This window comes from Anabrus simplex, chromosome 4 (genome assembly GCF_040414725.1).
Source record: "Anabrus simplex isolate iqAnaSimp1 chromosome 4, ASM4041472v1, whole genome shotgun sequence".
NCBI classification, from domain to species: domain Eukaryota; kingdom Metazoa; phylum Arthropoda; class Insecta; order Orthoptera; family Tettigoniidae; genus Anabrus; species Anabrus simplex.
This window is the reverse complement of record NC_090268.1, coordinates 302,865,463-302,880,317: the sequence shown is the minus strand read 5'-3', so window position 1 is coordinate 302,880,317 and position 14,855 is coordinate 302,865,463.

The window sequence follows — 14,855 nt, the reverse complement described above, 5'->3', positions numbered from 1 at the left end:
TCATAAAAACAAAAATAAAAGCTTCCACATTAAGTGTGATAAGAGTGGTTAGCCCAATGCCTAGCTGCGTTTGCCCTCAGGAATAATATGGTACTCATTTTTATTGTAAGCTGAGTGAACTTCATTGCATATGCCTCACTAGATGTAGAAATCTTGTTTCTAAACTGTTTGACTTCCTAACTGGGAACTGAACCCATGTTTTTCTTGGTGAACCAAGCATGCCTTAACCACCTCAGCTATTGAGTCTTCGCAGACATGTAGTATGTCTACTGAATGTAAACCGTGTTTTATAGATTTTTTTTTTTTCATGCTGGTTTAAGATGAAGTTTGTAAGTTAATTGTTTACGAATCCCCCAAGCTAGGGCTTCTCAACAGATCACAGTGCGGCAGCTGCTCTACCGAGTACAACACCCCGCCCGGTACCTAAATTGTCTAAATACTCACTGCATTTCTTTTCAAGCTCTATGATATTAAAATGACAGGTTTTTGATACAGCTTGCCATTAAGACCAAGTCATTAGCATTATTACATCTTAGAGGTTGGACCATGTTGTTGTTTAATGTACCTTATGTACAGGTTGCCAGCGAGCCTGATTATTTTGAATGGAGTAAGAGTATATCAGTCACTTTGGTAATACTGTAATGTATTTGAAATGTCAGCAACCTGTACATAAGGTTCATAAACAACAGGGCCTGACTTGAGTTAATTTTATTTTAACCCAATTGAACCCCTTCCTGGCATTTTATACCTTTCAGTAAATGATCCATGTAAACTTACTTCAGCTTAAGTTTCTTCCCTTTTCCTGTATTTATCTGGCTTTCTTCATATCCTAAACTTCCCGCATCAAGACCGAAGATCTGACAAGCTGGCCCTTCAGTGAGTGTTAATGCCCACCCTCCTGATGAAGCTGGGAAGCAGAAACGTCTGAGAAGAGATGGATGCAGAAGAACTGGGATTGATGAGGAAACAGCCTATATTTTTGAAAACAACAGTGTATGAAGATGAGGAGATTGTCCTTGCCCTTATGGGTTTTCATATTTGTCCTTATCTCCTCTTTCCGTTGCTCCCTCTTACCACACTGAGCTGACATTGTATTCGTTCCTTTTGTTGTTGATCAATGTAAACTGAACAATAAGGATTAAAGGTGCAGCTATGTCTAACCCCATGTAACCCTTGATCCCAAAGTAGCTGGTTCGATCCTGGCTGTGACTGTTGAGGCACATAAATGTGACTAGCCTTATGTCCATTGGCGTCCAGTACATTAAAAGGACTAAAGAATAGCTTCTGTTAAGACTTCATTAGCAGTTACGAGAGGCATAGAACAAATAATTTGTTAAAAGAAGTAAAGAAACAAACAAACAAAAAAACAAACATTGACCAAACCCACTGCCTGTACTATCTAGAAGATTGGATCTGTCAAATGCATGTGCTTTGAAATATTAAAACTCTGTGCTTGCTCATGAAGGCACTTGCAAAATGTTGTGTGGTTCGAGCCTAATCAGTAGGAACATAATTGGTCTCTTAAAATATCATTATGTGGGGAATATTTTTCTTGTTGGAAAACATGATTATATATCAAATGAACTTTAGTGAGAGTTACGTTCATAATGATACGGATTGTTGTTTAAGTCTATATGTTTTCTCTCTTATTATGGGCACATCTTGTTGTAATAACTGAATGACTTCGTGTAGTTGCAGGAGGTCAATATAACATATCCTACTAGAGATTTCACTTTCTCCTTGGCACTACTGAATAGTGTATATTGTAAGACAAGTAATGAAGTTCTGTTTCTGAACAAGACTTACCTCAGCAACTTCATGTAAAACTTATTTTTTCTTTAGCTGTAATGATACTGTATTTAGCCATTTTACAGTGTACTAAAAGCATAGCTATAAAGAGGGCTAAGTATGAATGATCAGGATTTCAGAGTCTGTTCAAAATAATACACCATCAGGGTCTCTCTTAATTTCTTATCAGTTTACCTTTATACTTCGTATGTAGACCAGGGACTTAAAATACCATATTTCCTTTCACATGTTTGAGAGCATAGACAGATTTGTTACTTACCATTAGCATATTTTTTCCTGAGAAGTAACACTGCATAGTTGTAATTACTGCTCTTCCATTAAAAACCTTGGCCTTAAATTATTGACAGAGTTTAGTAAGTTCAACTTTATTGGTCTCCTCCAACTTTGCATTTCAGTATACTTACAGTATATTCACTTGCATCATCTTTTTAAGGATAGCATTGTTATTTAAAATTAAAATCATAAACTGGTAATCATGGCAAGTATAACGATGTGAATTTCTAGCTTTTCTTTGTAGAATTGTGATTTTTATTGTTAATCTGTAAGTTAATATGATGTCCAATTTAGTCATTCATTCATTCATTCGTACACAAATAATACATATCAAAATAATTATTAAAAGAGAATAAAAACATCAAATTCACAAACTTTTGACATTAAAAAGTATGCTACATTTAGAGGATTAACACTGGCCACCATCAAATCCCATAGACTGTTTCATTACCACAGTTGTACTTACCTTCAGATTTCCAACACCAATGGTTGAGTTGTCCCCTCTCTCCATTGTGGCCAGCCAGAAGACGTTCACCTATCCCCATCCAGTTAAGATACATGTTATCTTTATCTTCCATAACACTGTTTCAGCTTTGTCCAATTTGTTTTTTCACAGCCCTTGACAATCACTGCTTGTGAGCATAATATATCTCAAGTCTTCAGTGAATACTTTACAAATCCTCCTCTTGACCAATTCCCTAAATATTGACAATCACTTGATCAACTCTGTCACTTTAGATTCATTATGGTGTGATTTTTCTTCTCAGTAATAATGGTATTGGTTTTATATTCCACTAACTACTTTTATGGTTTTTGGAGATGCTGTGGTGCTGAAATTTTGGATTTATTTTCCATGCCTGTAGATCTAGACACAGAAGGCTGATGTATTTGAGCATTTTCTGATAGCACTGGACTGAGCTGGGATTGAACTTGTCAACTTGGGCTTGGAAGACTAGTGCTTCTACCATTTGAACCACTCAGGCTGGTGATGTTTCTTCTTCTTACTGTTAGAAATCATCATCAGGGTTAATAGGATGTAATTTGATTTTGAAGAAGTATTGGAATTTTATCTACTGTGAGGCTGGTCTTCTTCAGATAGCATAGTAATCCTATCGCTCGCTGATATCCTGGTTATATAGTTGGAAGGTAATTGAAATAGGAAAGTATCCCAACAATTCTGGAGAAGAAGAAAGAAGGCCATAACTTCAAACAGGGCGTTATTTCCTGCACCTGTGAACAGATGCATAATCCCATCCTGTGTGAACGCTAGTATTCCAAAACTCTTCCTGTACTCAGTGGTCAATCACAACAGCGACTAGGGTACAAGTCTGATAGAATATTATAATAATAATAATAATAATAATAATAATAATGTTATTTGCTTTATGTCCCACTAACTACTTTTATGGTCTTCGAAGACGCCGAGGTGCCGGAATTTAGTCCCGCAGGAGTTCTTTTACGTGCCAGTAAATCTGCCGACAAGAGGCTGTCATATTTGAGCACCTTCAAATACCACCGGACTGAGCCAGGATCGAACCTGCCAAGTTAGGGTTAGAAGGCCAGCGCCTTAACCATCTGAGCCATTCAACAAAGACCTTTGGCAGATTAGAAATGTGACGAACATTGCAGCAGAGCTTGTGGTTCTAGAAGTGGTCTCTTCAGCCATTATCAGTATCATTAATGCACTCGGAAGACAGTCATTAAACTCATCAGCAAGTAAATGCCTTTGATATTATTATGATGATTTATTCATTCCTTTACCCTTTATCGATATCTTTGTTTCACAATGGAGAACTCTCAAGTTGTATGTTGTCCGTATCCAATTTTGAATTCTATATTCTAAGTAATTGAAGTCCTTCCCATCTATACCGGGTGATTGCAAAGTAAGGGGAAAATGTTTGATAAGGAATAACAACCAACATGTTATTACAGCTAAGAATTAAAATATATTAAATAATTAGAAAGAGAGCCGCTGTGGCTCAGATGGCAGCGCGTCGGCCTCTCACCTCTGGATTCTGTGGTTCAAATCTCTTGTCACTCCATGTGAGATTTGTGCTGGACAAAGCAGAGGCGTGACAGGTTTTTCTCCAGGTACTCCGGTTTTCCCTGTCATCTTTCATTCCAGCAACACACTCCATTCACATTTCATAGCATCTATCAGTCATTAATAAATCACTTTGGGAGTGGCGACCCCATCGTACTAATAGCCTCTATCTGCTTCATTCATTACATCCCTGACCCGGTCAATGACTGGAAAACAGGTTGTAGGTTTTCAAATAATTAGAAAAACATTCTATTTATCGATTTTCTACATAGTCGTCAACTTGAGCTCCATTCAAGTTGACACATGCTTTTAGTCTTGAATTTGACCTTGTCACATGTCTTTCTACATAATTCAATGAGAATTAAAATAAACTCCTCAGTAATAACCTCGTGCAGATCAGCTTTTTTGGATAATATGGTGGTGCACTTCATCCCATCATTATCCACAAATTTTAAAAAAATAGTAGAGTTAGTTCGGGGGATCTTGCATACCATTCAACAGGACATCCAATCCACATGTTTGGAAACCACTCATCAAGCCATTCTTGTACTGCCATACCACAACGTGGCAGAGCTCTGTCATGCTAACACCACAGGTGTTCAGAGTCATCCCATACCACTAAGAGTGGACCAACATCATTTTGCAACAGTTCCAGGTACATTTCTCCTGTGATATTCTGATCGAAAAAGGAAGACCCAATTAAGCCCTAGTATGTCATTACCGTCCACACCATTACTCCCAGAAATAAGCAATTGTGCTGAACACATTAAATTTGGCCTCGTCGGACCAAAGTCAGGATCATCTTCAAGAGAGATATTACTGAAGATGCCAATCTAAATCTTCATTTAGTGTGTATAATGGTCTCTTGGTCAGTAAGGGGGTACAACTTCAATTCAATCGTGATGTTCTGAATACTGGTTTGCTTGATACCTAGCGTGATAGATAGCTGACGTTACAGCTTCGATTTGTGAGGAGAACATGCTAATTCATCAGCCACATGTTCTTGATTCTGTTGTTTATGAACTGACCTGGGACACTTCCTGTTTCTTAATTATAAGCTATAAGCTGCTGTTGTAGTGGGGATAGTCCGTATGAGTAGCGATTCCCTTGAGAGACCAATTGCTTCAAAGGCTGAAATTACTGAAAGCCATTGTGCAGCATATGTTTTCAACATTGGGAATTGCTCAGGAAAGAGAGCTATTTTTTTTAAGAGGTCAACATTAACATCTAATAATAATAACCTAAAAAGAAAATGACTCAAAATATGAGAATGATACATCAAAAATGGCTCTAAATTTTGTTTCTTAACTAATGATTTTAAGGTTCCCTCAGTCTTGTATATTTTGGTTATAATTACATTCCCAGCAAAACCAAAATACTTATTTTCGTATATGTGATTTAGTTTATTCTTTGGTGAGAAAATTTTCAGACCATATTCTGGAAAATTTTGGGGCGAAATTCACTGTCAGAGTACAGAGTACAATGACAAGTATCAAACACAGATTTTTCAGAATTAAGATATTTTACTATGTCCACCGAGAGAAGATACTGAACTAATATATACCTCATGCACCTAGGTAGCATACATTACACACGTTTGAACGAAGCAAAAGTCATTCTTGTTTCTGTTAGAATTATCACCTTTGGTATCTTGCAGCTGCAGCAGATACATACACTATGATCTTTATAGAAATTTTGAATCTACAGATTTAGACAGCAAAAAGAAATATTGCAAAAATAAATTGCTGTATTGAACAGATGTAAACAGTGTTTCACAAAGTAAATGTAGGGATTGTATTTCTATGTAGGTGATGTTAGAAGCATGTGTTATTATGAATTCCAAAACATAAATTCAAATACAGGATGTAAGAACAGTCTGCTATTTCTTAATTCAGTAAAGTAATTATGGACAGTAAAGGTTTCATCAGTGAACCAACTGCACACATTTGAAATGTGGATGCATTGCATAGTTAAAAGATCTCATGGGCAGAGATGCCAACCAAACCAAACCCCATGGTGCAACAGTCCCATAGGGCCATGGCCTACCAAGCGACCGCTGCTCAGGTGGTGCTAGTGATTGTTGTTTTTAAGAGGAAGTATGACCGCTGCTCAACCCGAAGGCCTATAGATTACGAGGTGTCGTGCGGTCAGCACGACAGATCCTCTCGGCCGTTATTCTTGGTTTTCTAGACCAGGGCCGCTATCTCACCGTCAGACAGCTCCTCAATTGTAATCGTGTAGGCTGAGTGGACCTCGAACCAGCCCTCAGATGCAGGTAAAAGTCCCTGACCTGGCCGGGAATCGAACCCGGAGCCTCCAGGTAAGAGGCAGACACGCTACCCCTACACTGCGGGGCCGGCGAGATGCCAACCACCAGCACTAACTTTCTATAGTTTCTGTAGTTTTCTCACATATACTATAGCAATATGGAAGCGGTACTGATTATTATGGATTTCATTCTTCTTTATAAATTCTCCATTTCTCCCATCAACATTGAAAATGATAGTTTCATAAATTGGAGACACACTGTTAGAATAGAGTAAAAAAAAAAAAAAAAAAAAAAAAATTAGCGACATTTGTCTAAAGCCTTTAATGGTGAGAATAACACTCTTTGATGAACGCAAATTCCCAGCATATGTGCTCGGTTTCTGTTCTCTTACCTGTGATTTAGTAATGAGTTACATGCACTGATTATTACTTCAACTGTCTGCTTTTGTTGTAATTTTGTGTTGTGTTGGGCAAGCATTTATTTCTGTGAAGTGAAGAACATTAAATACAATAATAAGGTGTCTCATAAATGCAGAAGCAACGAAGAGCGGAGTGACTGTGGACAAAAATGATCTGCAGCAAATCAGTATTACTGAAAACAGCATATGGAAGAGAGTTCATGCCTAGTACACCATTTGAAAATTTCACTAAATCACATGTTTTTCAAACATGCAAGTGTGATTTTTTCAACATGGAGGATGTGATGGCTGTCCATGCTATTCTTCTTCTTCTGCTTCTTCTTCGTTTTGCCTCATGACTGAGGCATCGTGACTATCATAATATTCAGCCCTCTAGCTGATGAACCATACTCCGCCATTCTTCCCTACCTAAAGCTTTCAATGTGGTTACTCTGAGAGAACACTGTAGGGTGCCGTTCACCATGTCAATCCATCACGTTGGTATTCGTCCTCGTTGTCTGGTTCCCTGGACTTTGCCCTCAACAATCAGCTTTTGAAGACTACCACCTCGGCGCATTATATGTCCAAAGTAGCGTACAATCCGCTGAGAGAGAGAGAAAAAAAAATTTTTTTTGAAGTTTTTAATACTAAAAAAGAGAGACCTTACACGATAGACAAACTTTTATTTGAAGTTGGTTCAGGATTGATGTGTTCGTGCGATGAGCTGTCCAAGGAATCCTTAACATTTTCCTCCAGCAGCACATTTCAAAGCTTTCTATCCGTTCACGATCACGTTTGAGGATGGTCCACGTCTCTGAGCCATGTTGTTGTTGTTTGAGTCATCAGTCCATAGACTGGTTTGATGCAGCTCTCCATGCCACCCTATCCTGTGCTAACCTTTTCATTTCTACGTAACTATTGCATCCTACATCTGCTCTAATCTGTTTGTCATATTCATACCTTGGTCTACCCCTACCGTTCTTGCCACCTACACTTCCTTCAAAAACCAACTGAACAAGTCCTGGGTGCCTTAAGATGTGTCCTATCATTCTATCTCTTCTTCTCGTCAAATTTAGCCAAATCGATCTCCTCTCACCAATTCGATTCAGTATCTCTTCATTCGTGATTCGATCTATCCATCTCACCTTCAGCATTCTTCTGTAACACCACATTTCAAAAGCTTCTATTCTCTTTCTTTCTGAGCTAGTTATCGTCCATGTTTCACTTCCATACAATACCACGCTCCACACAAAAGTCTTCAAAAACATCTTTCTAATTCCGATATCAATGTTTGAAGTGAGCAAATTTCTTTTCTTTTCTTAAGAAAGCTCTTCCTTGCTTGTGCTAGTCTGCATTTTATGTCCTCCTTACTTCTGCCATCGTTGGTTATTTTACTACCCAAGTAATAATATTCATCTACTTCCTTTAAGACTTCGTTTCCTAATCTAATATTTCCTACATCACCTGCCTTCGTTCGACTGCACTCCATTACTTTTGTTTTGGACTTATTTATTTTCATCTTGTACTCCTTACCTAAGACTTCATCCATACCATTCAGCAACTTCGAGATCTTCTGCAGTCTCAGATAAAATAACAATATCATCGGCAAATCTCAAGGTTTTGATTTCCTCTCCTTGGACTGTGATTCCCTTTCCAAATTTCTCTTTGATTTCCTTTACTGCCTGTTCTATGTAAACATTTTTTTTTTTGCTAGTTGCTTTACGTCGCACCGACACAGATAGGTCTTATGGCGACGATGGAACAAGGAAGGGCTAGGAGTGGGAAGGAAGCGACCGTGGCCTTAATTAAGGTACAGCCCCAGCATTTGCCTGGTGTGAAAATGGGAAACCACGGAAAACCATTTTCAGGGCTGCTGACAGTGGGGTTCGAACCTACTATCTCCTGAATACTGGATACTGGCCGCACTTAAGCGACTGCAGCTATCGAGCTCGGTTATGTAAACATTGAAAAGGAGAGGGGACAAACTGCAGCCTTGCCTCACTCCTTTCTGGATTGCTGCTTCTTTTTCAAAGCCCTCGATTCTTATCACTGCAGACTGATTTTTATACAGGTTGTAGATAATTCTTCGTTCTCGGTATCTGATCCCTATCATCTTCAGAATCATAAATAGCCTGGTCCAATCAACATTATCGAATGCCTTTTCTAGATCTACGAATGCCATGTACGTGGGCTTGTCCTTCTTGATTCGATCCTCTAAGATCAGACGTAAAGTCAGGATTGCTTCACGTGTTCCTACATTTCTTTTGAAGCCAAATTGATCTTCCCCCAACTCAGCTTCAACTTGTTTTCCATTCTTCTGTAAATAATACGTGTTCAAATTTTGCAGGCATGAGATACTAAACTAATAGTGCGGTAGTTTTCACACCTGTCAGCATCGGCTTTCTTGGGAATAGGTATAACAACATTCTGCCGAAAATCGGATGGGACTTGTCCTGTCTCATACATCTTGCACACTAAATGAAATAACCTTACCATGCTGGTTTCTCCTAAGGCAGTCAGTAATTCAGAGGGAATATCATCAATTCCAGGTGCCTTGTTCCTATTTAGGTCACTCACAGCTCTGTCAAACTCTGACCTCAAAATTGGGTCTCCCATTTCATCAGCATCAACAGCCTCTTCATGTTCCAGAACGAAATTATCTACATCGTTACCTTGATACAACTGTTGGATATGCTCCTGCCATCTTTCTGCTTTGTCTTCTTTCCCTAGAAGTGGCTTTCCATCTGAGCTCTTAATATTCATGCACCTTGATTTTCCTGTATGCAGCATCTACCTTTCCCAGGACCATACAGCCTTCGACATCCTTGCACTTCTCCTTCAGCCATTCTTCCTTAGCTACCTTGCACTTTCTATCCACTTCATTCTTTAATCGCCGGTATTCTTTTCTGTCCTCTTCATTTCTAGCATTCTTGTATTTTCGTCGTTCATCAATCAGGTCTAGTATCTCCTGAGTTATCCACTGATTCTTAGTTGATCTTTTCTTCCTTCCTAACATTTCTTCAGCAGCCCTTACTGACTTCATTTTTCATGACTCTCCACTCTTCCTCTACTGTGTTTCCTTCGGCCTTTTCATTTAGTCCTTGTGCAACATGTTCCTTGAAACAATCCATCACACTCTTTTCTTTCAACTTGTCTAGATCCCATCTTTTTGCATTCTTTCCTTTCTTCAATTTCTTCAATTTCAGATGGCATTTCATGACCAACAAGTGGTCAGAGTCCACGTCTGCTCCTGGGAAAGTTTTGCAATCCAACACCTGGTTTCTGAATCTCTGCCTAATCATAATGAAGTCTATTTGATACCTTCCAGTGTCTCCAGGTCTCGTCCACGTATACAGCCGTCGTTTGTGGTGTTTGAACCAAGTATTGGCGAGGACTAAATTATGGTCAGTGTAGAATTCAACCAGCCGACTTCCTCTTTCGTTCCTTTGTCCCAATCCAAATTCTCCTACTGTGCTACCTTCTCTTCCTTGGCCTACCACTGCGTTCCAGTCTCCCATCACAATTACATTCTCGTCACCTTTGACATATTGTATTAAATCTTCTATCTCCTCATATATTCTTTCAATTTCTTCACCATCCGCTGAACTAGTAGGCATATAGACCTGCACTATTGTGGTGGGCATTGGTTTGGTGTCTATCTTGGCGACAATAATTCTTTCACTATGCTGGTCGTAGTAGCTTATCCGCTGCCCTATTTTCTTATTCATTATTAAACCAACTCCTGCATTACCCCTGTTTGATTTCGTGTTGATAATTCAGTAGTCGCCTGACCAAAAATCCTGTTCTTCCTGCCAACGTACTTCACTTATACCAACTACATCTAACTTTAGCCTATCCATCTCCCTTTTCAGATTCTCTAACCTACCACAACGATTCAAACTTCTAACATTCCACGCTCCGACTTGCAGAATGTCAGTATCTATCTTCCTGATGATCGCCCCCTCTCGTGTAGTCCCCACCCGGAGATCCGAATGGGGGACTAGTTTACCTCCGGAATATTTTACCCGGGAGGAAGCCATCATCAGTACAGCATTCATACAGAGAGAGCTGCATGTCCTCGGGAGGTGGTTACGGCTGTAGTTTCCCGTTGCTTTCAGCCGTGTAGCAGTATCAACACAGCTAAGCCATATTGAGTATTATTACAAGGCCGTATCAGTCAATCATCTAGACTGCCGCCCTTGCAACTACCGAAAGGCTGCTACCCCCCTTTCGATGAACCATTTGTTAGTCTGGTCTCTCAACAGATACCCGTCCGATATGGTTGCACTGCGGCTCGGCTATCTGCATCATTGGGACACGCAAACCTCCCCACCGCGGCAAGGTCACATGGTTCGCAGAGGAGGCGCCATACAAATCTAAAAATCAGGAAGAGTATGGATGTATCAAAGATAATGCAAAACACTTGTCTATTATTGCCTTTTTGTGGTTAAAAAGTGTTATACGAGAAGTGTGTTTTTCACATGACCTTTTGTTGTATATAACCTTTCATTACCTGCAGCAGACCATGCTGTTAAATCACATTAAGTTTTTATCCTTGCAAATTGCAAGGAAACACCTATCTCAGCAGCATCTTCAAAAATAACTGATATAGCCGGATGCAAGTGAAGATAGAAGGGAAACGTTGACATGAGCAGGCAAAATTATCCTGTACGTGGAATCTCCAACAGTAGTTTGACGTCCACAATACGGCAACTATGATATGGGAAACACAAAATACGAAAAATTACGCCTTACGGTCACCAACCTTCTCAAAGGGGGACAGCATCAGGAAAAGGGAGATCTCTAGTACACATAGGTATGCCAATCTCCTACAAAAATCAGTGGTTCTGAAACAGCTTTTCTTAGGCAAGAAAATAGAATTGTAAACGTAGAACAGGCTGCTCTTCTAAGAGCATGAAAATGTCCACCTATCCCAATTTTGCATTTCCTGAACTTTTTTTCCAGTTAGCATAATTTTAGTCTTTGAAATGCTGATTTTCATATCATACTCACTGAACTTCTTTTTCAATATCCACGATATGAGATAAGATGTTTTCAACAGTTTGCTATTATGACAAAGTCATTGTCCTAAGCCAGACTGCTTGTATCATTATTTTAACTTTTGTTATACGGTGTACTTGATATCACTCTTTTTAACATTTCCTCTTGTCTCGATGACGAAAAATATTGATATTTTGATATGAAATGGAGAAATGTATTCCCTTTATTTGAATAAAAGCTATATCCTTTGTAGGACCGGTGCTGAAAACTTGTTCCTTCAAGCTGATATACAGCTATCCAAGATACTTTTTTGTGTATTTAAGCAATAATGGTGTGGGTGTAATGGGTATGCGTGTATTTAATGAATTTAAATGGGATTAGATTATGTTAAAAGAGGTACGTTAGGTATAAGTTAGTTGCTCAATACTGTGCATATGTTGTACAGTTCATATATTGCTCATTAACATTTGATATTGACACTAGTTCAGAAGTGGATATTGTGACTGTTTATTCTAGTTCCGCTAAGCTTTGTTAAAGCCATAATTGTATTGTCTCCTCCACAGTGTTCCAACTCATATTTTGTATTAAGCTCTGTGTTTGCATTATCAGATGTATTGTAAATGGAAAAATATTTGTTACCATACTAGTAATTTTGATAAAGATTTTTAGCATTGTTTGTCCTTTTATATATTGTTGTGTATATACTTAATATTTTATAAGAGTTAATAATGTAAATAATGAAAATAATATGTATTCATGTTCATAATATGCTGTATTTATTTATGTATGGGCTACATGATGTCTAATATATTTTTCCAATTATAAACATTTATGCTTTGTATTAATTTTCACTGCCTTTTCATTCACTTTGGCTGTCATGTTCCAAATAAGATGGCAGTTTTTTTGCCAGGATTGGTTTCATACATCACCCTATAAGAACACACAGGCAGCAGCAAAAGATATGTAAACATTCAGAACTTAACAATCGCTAAGAGTGATGAGTGAAAACCTCTTAAACCAACAGAGGATCTGATCTTACATCATATCAGGATTCAAGTATGCCAGTGTCAGAGCTACTGAATCATATACAGAGATTATTAAAATGATCATAGAAACCTCACATGTCAAATTTGTTCTGAGATCAGTCTTGCAATAACCTGCACAATAAAGTCCAAATTCTCTTCCCAAGTGCCAGTAGATCTCAACAATTTAAACCTTATTTAATGCCACTTGCCATCTACAGTAGTGAAAAATTTTCTTAACTTATAATATTGTATCAAGTCATTTATGGAAAGGCACATACAATAGGATAAATACAATGACAGGTTAGTGTGGGAAGAGGGAGCAAAACAAAAATGAGAAGTAAAAAGACCTCAACAAAGTTGTGAGATGGCTGGCCAACAATGGTATGTTGGTGAATTTCCTTATGGGGACTACTGTAAATACCCAAGCATTAATATAAGGAAAGATCTTCATTGAGATAATCACAAACAAGGTTGTAAAGAAGGTTAAAATTCTCTTCATAAGGTTATGAGGGTATTTAGGGGCTGTATTAAGAATGTAAAGGTGGGTGTGTATAAGTCTCTGGGAAGACCGCAATTAGAGTAGAGTTCTAGTATATAGGACCCTCACCATAATTACTTGATTCAAGGGCTGGAAAAGATACAAAGGAAAGCAGCACTATTTGTTCTGGGTGATTTCCGACAAACAAGTAGTGTTACAAAAATAATACAAGTTTTCCCAGCCCGAAAATTGTAAGGAGACAAGCTGATTGACAAAGCAGTATGTTCCGAGCTGTCAGTTGAGAGGTAAGTTAGTAAACTTGTGTCCTTCTCTTGAGGTGGTGCAACTCTTTTCAGGCACACCCCCCAATGGAGGTGAGCTGCATGTACCATTTTAACCACATACCTGCCCTCCTGCCATTCTTAAACTTCAGCCAGTACCGGGAATCGTAACTGGGCCCAGAGGACGACAGCTAATGGTTCTACAGAGGCAGACAATTGAGAGATGACATGGGATGATATTAGTAGATGAATAAGCTTGAGTGAAGTTTTTAAATGAGGGAAAGATCGTAATACATGAAGGAAAAGTTGGATTTCAAGAGGACAAATAAGGGCAAATATTTTATTGGAAGAGGAATTATGTGTTGGAATAATTTACCAAGCGAGATGTTACATAATTGTACAACTTCTTTGAAATCATTCAATACTTACAGTGATGACCCAGTAGGCATGCACCATCACCTGTGGACTGGCCATTTTTTTTTTAAATTTGCAACCTTCTAGTGGTCACCATTTAATGTGTGATATGGTAGAGGAGAACAGAAAACAGTTAATGAAAGTTTAGACTCTGAACTTAACATGTGCCAGTTTTGATATAAAATACTGTGTAAGAATTTGATTTCTGCATTTTTCCAATGCTGTATAATCAAAATCGTCTTTGAATGTAACAATTTCATCATCGGAAGATCATCAATATCATTCAGTATGTTCTCTTAAAGCAACATACATACATACATACATTATCATTATAGACTTATGCCTTTCAGCATTCAGTCTGCAAGCCTCTGAGAATTTATTAAACGTCGCCACAATCCTCGATTTGCAACTAGTGTTGTGGCCTCATTTAGTTCTATCCCTCTTATCTTTAAATCGTTAGAAACCGAGTCTAACCATCGTCGTCTTGGTCTCCCTCTACTTCTCTTACCCTCCATAACCGAGTCCATTATTCTCCTAGGTAACCTATCCTCCTCCATTCGCCTCACATGACCCCACCACCGAAGCCGGTTTATGCGTACAGCTTCATCCATCGAGTTCATTCCTAAATTAGCCTTTATCTCCTCATTCCGAGTACCCTCCTGCCATTGTTCCCACCTGTTTGTACCAACAATCATTCTTGCTACTTTCATGTCTGTTACTTCTAACTTATGAATAAGATATCCTGAGTCCACCCAGCTTTCGCTCCCGTAAAGCAACGTTGGTCTGAAAACAGACCAATGTAAAGATAGTTTCGTCTGGGAGCTGACTTCCTTCTTACAGAATACTGCTGATCGCAACTGCGAG